The 6,046-nt window shown below is 50.4% G+C and overlaps 1 pseudogene; it reads right to left on the reverse strand.

The window, feature by feature from the left end:
* Positions 1 to 4,125: 4,125 nt before the first annotated feature.
* LOC126425346 (5S ribosomal RNA) lies at positions 4,126 to 4,242 on the reverse strand (annotated as a pseudogene).
* Between the last annotated feature and the right edge of the window lie 1,804 nt (positions 4,243 to 6,046).

A 6,046-nucleotide genomic window follows, 5' to 3' on the forward strand; every position in this document is an offset into this window, starting at 1 on the left:
GGTGCTCGATCGTGTTAACAGATGCAATCGCCATCCCCGAATTGCTCTTCAGCAGTGGGAAGCAAGAAGGTGCTTAAAACATCAATGTAGGGCTGTGCTGTGATAGAGCCACACAAAACAACAAGGGGTGCAAGCCCCCTACTTGAAAAACTCAACCGCACCGTAACACCACTGCTTCCGCCTTTTACTGCTGGCACTACACACGATGGCAGATGACATTCACCGGGCATTCGCCATACCCAGAGCCTACCATCAGATCGCCACATTGGATACCGTGATTCGTGACTCGACACAACGTTTTTCCACTGTTCAATCGCCCAATGTTTAAACTCCGTACACCAAGCGAGGCGTCGTTTGGCATTTACCGGCGTGATGTGTGGCTTATCAGCAGCCGCTCGGCCATGAAAACCAAGTTTTCTCACCTCCCGCCTAACTGTCATAGTACTTGCAGTCGATCCTGATGCAAATTCCTGCTACATGGTCTGGATAGACGTTTGTCCATTACACATTACGACTCTCTTCAACTGTCGGCGGTTTCTGTCAGTCAACAGACGAGGTCGACCTGTACGTTTTTGTGCTGTACGTGTCCTTTCACGTTTCCACTTCACTATCACATCGGAAACAGTGGACCGAGGGAAGTTTAGGAGTGTGAAAATCTCGCGTACAGACGTATGACACAAATGACACCCAATCACCTGACCACGTTCGAAATCTGTGAGTTCCGCGGAGAGCCGCATTCGGCTGTCTCACCATGTCTAATGACTACTGATGTCGCTGCTAAGGAGTACCTGCCTGTAGGTGACAGCACAATGCACCTAATATATAAAACGTATGTTTCTGGCGGTGTCTGGATGCTTTTGACCACATAGTGTAAATGGCTGAAGCGTCACCAGACCCTCTCCACAAATACTACACTCCTGGAAATGGAAAAAAGAACACATTGACACCGGTGTGTCAGACCCACCATACTTGCTCCGGACACTGCGAGAGGGCTGTACAAGCAATGATCACACGCACGGCACAGCGGACACACCAGGAACCGCGGTGTTGGCCGTCGAATGGCGCTAGCTGCGCAGCATTTGTGCACCGCCGCCGTCAGTGTCAGCCAGTTTGCCGTGGCATACGGAGCTCCATCGCAGTCTTTAACACTGGTAGCATGCCGCGACAGCGTGGACGTGAACCGTATGTGCAGTTGACGGACTTTGAGCGAGGGCGTATAGTGGGCATGCGGGAGGCCGGGTGGACGTACCGCCGAATTGCTCAACACGTGGGGCGTGAGGTCTCCACAGTACATCGATGTTGTCGCCAGTGGTCGGCGGAAGGTGCACGTGCCCGTCGACCAGGGACCGGACCGCAGCGACGCACGGATGCACGCCAAGACCGTAGGATCCTACGCAGTGCCGTAGGGGACCGCACCGCCACTTCCCAGCAAATTAGGGACACTGTTGCTCCTGGGGTATCGGCGAGGACCATTCGCAACCGTCTCCATGAAGCTGGGCTACGGTCCCGCACACCGTTAGGCCGTCTTCCGCTCACGCCCCAACATCGTGCAGCCCGCCTCCAGTGGTGTCGCGACAGGCGTGAATGGAGGGACGAATGGAGACGTGTCGTCTTCAGCGATGAGAGTCGCTTCTGCCTTGGTGCCAATGATGGTCGTATGCGTGTTTGGCGCCGTGCAGGTCAGCGCCACAATCAGGACTGCATACGACCGAGGCACACAGGGCCAACACCCGGCATCATGGTGTGGGGAGCGATCTCCTACACTGGCCGTACACCACTGGTGATCGTCGAGGGCACACTGAATAGTGCACGGTACATCCAAACCGTCATCGAACCCATCGTTCTACCATTCCTAGACCGGCAAGGGAACTTGCTGTTCCAACAGGACAATGCACGTCCGCATGTATCCCGTGCCACCCAACTTGCTCTAGAAGGTGTAAGTCAACTACCCTGGCCAGCAAGATCTCCGGATCTGTCCCCCATTGAGCATGTTTGGGACTGGATGAAGCGTCGTCTCACGCGGTCTGCACGTCCAGCACGAACGCTGGTCCAACTGAGGCGCCAGGTGGAAATGGCATGGCAAGCCGTTCCACAGGACTACATCCAGCATCTCTACGATCGTCTCCATGGGAGAATAGCAGCCTGCATTGCTGCGAAAGGTGGATATACACTGTACTAGTGCCGACATTGTGCATGCTCTGTTGCCTGTGTCTATGTGCCTGTGGTTCTGTCAGTGTGATCATGTGATGTATCTGACCCCAGGAATGTGTCAATAAAGTTTCCCCTTCCTGGGACAATGAATTCACGGTGTTCTTATTTCAATTTCCAGGAGTGTATTTTCTCTTAACTCTTGGCCATCTGGAGATCCTAATTCTGTCACATTCATTTACGGCCATGCCACAAATTTGGGCGAAATCGGTGATGACGAGTAGGCACTCTCTTCTTGTTAACAGATATTTGTCGACCTCGTCACTAATTAGTAAATGCGTGAAAACCAAGTGGCATATTTCGTTTACGGTTGTAATGGGAAAAAACATTGTACCACAATGAAGCCACATGTGTGACTGTGTCCTCTCGGGCAGCTGCCCGCGACGCTGTGTTTTGACAACATTCTGTAAGCTCTTTGGGAGATTTCGCTAGTATGCTCCTGTGGCAGTTTGCCTCGTTTGAGCAGACGTCATCAGTCCCCAAACACACCGAGCGAGGTGGCGCTCTCATTAGCACACTGGACTCGCATTCGCAAGAACGACGGTTAAAACCCGCGGCCGGCCATTGTGATTTAAGTTTTCGCGATTTCCCTAAATCGTTTCAGGTAAATGCCTCTATGGTTCCTTCCTCATCCTAATCTGAAGGGACTGATGAACTCGCTGTTTGGTTCCCTGTACCGAATAACACCTCCCCCCCTCCCCCTCCCCTTCTTCTATTCGGGATCATAGTGATAAGCTCAGCAGTAGTCCATGGTTATTTGCTGGCATACCCAGGAGCAGACATGCGCTGAGGAAGCAGGAGATACGCTTGAAGTTCTCTCAGGCTACTGATACCGCGATAATGCTCAGTAGGCATTTCAGTTAATGGGCAATAGCCATCTCTGAAAAGAGACATTACAGATCCTAGAAAGAAAAACATACGTACTAGGAAGCTAACTATGAGGAAACCATGAATAAGAGAAAGAATGCCAGCCGCGGTGGTGTAGCGGTTCTAGGCGCTCAGTCCGGAACCGCGGGACTGCTACGGTCGCAGGTTCGAATCCTGCCTCGGGCATGGATGTGTGTGATGTCCTTAGGTTAGTTAGGTTTAAGTAGTTCTAAGTTCTAGGGGACTGATGACCACAGATGTTAAGTCCCATAGTGCTCAGAGCCATTTGAACCATTTGAGAAGGAATGGTTTAGCTGCACAAAGGACGTGCAGAAATGTTCAGGGAAATTCAGGAATACAGAGATACAGGCCACTTAGGAGTCAAATAAATAGGAAGTGCTGGGATACTAAGGCGAAATGTGAAGAAATCGAGAAAGAAATAACTGTCGGAACAACTCAATCAGCATAAAGAAGAGTTCAAATGGCTCTGAGCACTATGGGACTTAACTTCTGAGGTCATCAGTCCCCTAGAACTTAGAACTACTTAAACCTAACTAACCTAAGGACATCGCACACATCCATGCCCAAGGCAGGATTCGAACCTGCGACCGTAGCGGTCGCGCGGTTCCAGAATGTAGCGCCTAGAAACGCTCGGCCACTCCGGCCGGCATAAAGAAGAGTCAGAGCAACCTATGGTGAAATTAAAAGTGCGGGTGGTAACAATAAGAGTGCAATGGAGTACCACTGCTAGATGCAGAGGAGAGGGCAGATAGGTGAAACAGTACATTGAAGGTCTCTATGAGGGGTGGGACTTGTCTGACGACGTAATGGAAGAAGAGACAGGACTCGATAGGGAAGATATAGCACTTCGTCTTCAGGCCACAAGTGGCCCATCCGCCCGGCCTGTCAGCTGAGGATACGTATAGGAGGGGCGTGTGATCAGCATACCGCTCTCCCGGTCGTTATCATGGTTTTCTTTCACCGAAGCCGCTACTATTCGGTCGAGTAGCTCCTCAGTTGACGTCACGAGGCTGAGTGCACCCCGAAACATGGCAACAGCGCATGGCAGCTGGATGGTCACCCATCCAAGTGCCGACCACGCCCGACAGCGCTTAACTTCGGTGATCTGATGGGAACCGGTGTAGCCACTGCGGCAAGGCCGTTGCCCAACACTGATATTATGCCCTGAAAATTTCTTCATTTTAGTGTCAAATAACGAACAGAGGCAAGCTACTCCGCGGTCTGGAATCGGTTGAATGGGAATCACGTAGTTGCAGTGTGGATATCCGAAACACACCGCTGCTTGTCGGGAAGACTCGGCACAACCAGGAGCGCCTCCGAAGATGTCCAACGTAGCTTTGGACGAAACGTCAGGGATAGAAGATTTCTATGGAGCACAGCCATTTAACCCGAAAGAATTCTCGGCAGCTAAAACATCCGGTCGTGAAAGCTTTCTTCGTTATCGTTGCCGTGCTGTTAATCATGGCTGCTCCGCTGCCTATTTGCACCAAAGAAGGGCAACGTTCAGCGATCTATATTTTGTGGTCGGAAGGCGTATCAGGGGCCGAAATTCATCGAAGACTTTCGGTACAGTATGGGAACGGTGTTTTTCCACAACGGAGTGTCAACGAATGGATTGAAAACTTCCGAAATAGTCGCACAAGTGCTACGCACGATGAAGGAGCCGGACGACCGTTTACCACCACAAATGAAGAAACCATTGAGCATTCATGTGAAATGATTCTCTTAGAAATACGACTAACTATTGACGAAGTGGTACATAGTCTGCAAATTAGTCACGGTTCTGCCAGCTAAAATCATCCACAGCAGATGTACGTTTCATAAAGTTTAAGAAAGAGGGGTCCCAAGACAACTTATACAGTTGCATAAAGAAACGCGCTTGGGCATCTGCAGAAAACAAAAATGGTTCAAATTGCTGTAAGCGCTAAGCACTGAGGTCATCAGTCCCCTAGAACTTAGAACTACTTAAACCTAACTAACCTAAGGACAGCACACACATCCATGCCCGATGCAGCATTCGAACCTGCGACCGTAGCAGCAGCACAGTTCCAGACTGAAGCGCCTAGAACCGCTCGGCCACAACGGCCGGCTTGCAAAAAAACATTTGTATCGCTATGGTAACGAAGGGGACAACTTCTGAGGCAGGATCATTACTGGTGACGAAACATGGATCAATCATTACGAACCAGGGAGTAAACGGCAGAGTATGGAATGGAAACATCAAAATTCGTCGTGCAAGAGAAAGTCCAAGACCCAACCGTCAGCAGGATAACTGATGCTTACGGTTTTTTGCCCCCCCCCCTTCCACCCCATGAACCAAAGACCTTGCCGTTGCGTGCCTCAGCGTAGCGTAGGTGCAACCACAATGGAGGGGTATCTGTTGAGAGGCCAGACAAACGTGTGGTTCCTGAAGAGGGGCAGCAGCCTTTTCAGTAGTTGCAGGGGCAACAGTCTGGATGATTGACTGATCTGGCCTTGCAACATTAACGAAAACGTCCTTTCTGTGCTGGTACTGCGAACGGCTGAAAGCAAGGGGAAACTACAGCCGTAATTTTTCCCGAGGGCATGCAGCTTTACTGTACGGTTAAATGATGATGGCGTCTTCTTGGGCAAAATATTCCGGAGGTAGAATAGTCCCCATTCGGATCTCCGGGCGGGGACTACTCAAGAGGACGTCGTTATCAGGAAAAATAAAACTGGCGTTCTACGGATCGGAGCGTGGAATGTCAGATCCCTTAATCGGGCAGGTAGGTTAAAAAATTTAAAAAGGGAAATGGATAGGTTAAAGTTAGATATAGTGGGAATTAGTGAAGTTCGGTGGCAGGATGACCAAGACTTCTGGTCAGGTGAGTACAGGGTTATAAATACAAAATCAAATAGGGGTAATGCAGGAGCAGGTTTTGTAATGAATAAAAAAGTAGGAATGCGGGTAAGCTACTACATACAGCAT

This window comes from Schistocerca serialis, chromosome 10 (genome assembly GCF_023864345.2).
Source record: "Schistocerca serialis cubense isolate TAMUIC-IGC-003099 chromosome 10, iqSchSeri2.2, whole genome shotgun sequence".
NCBI lineage: Eukaryota > Metazoa > Arthropoda > Insecta > Orthoptera > Acrididae > Schistocerca > Schistocerca serialis.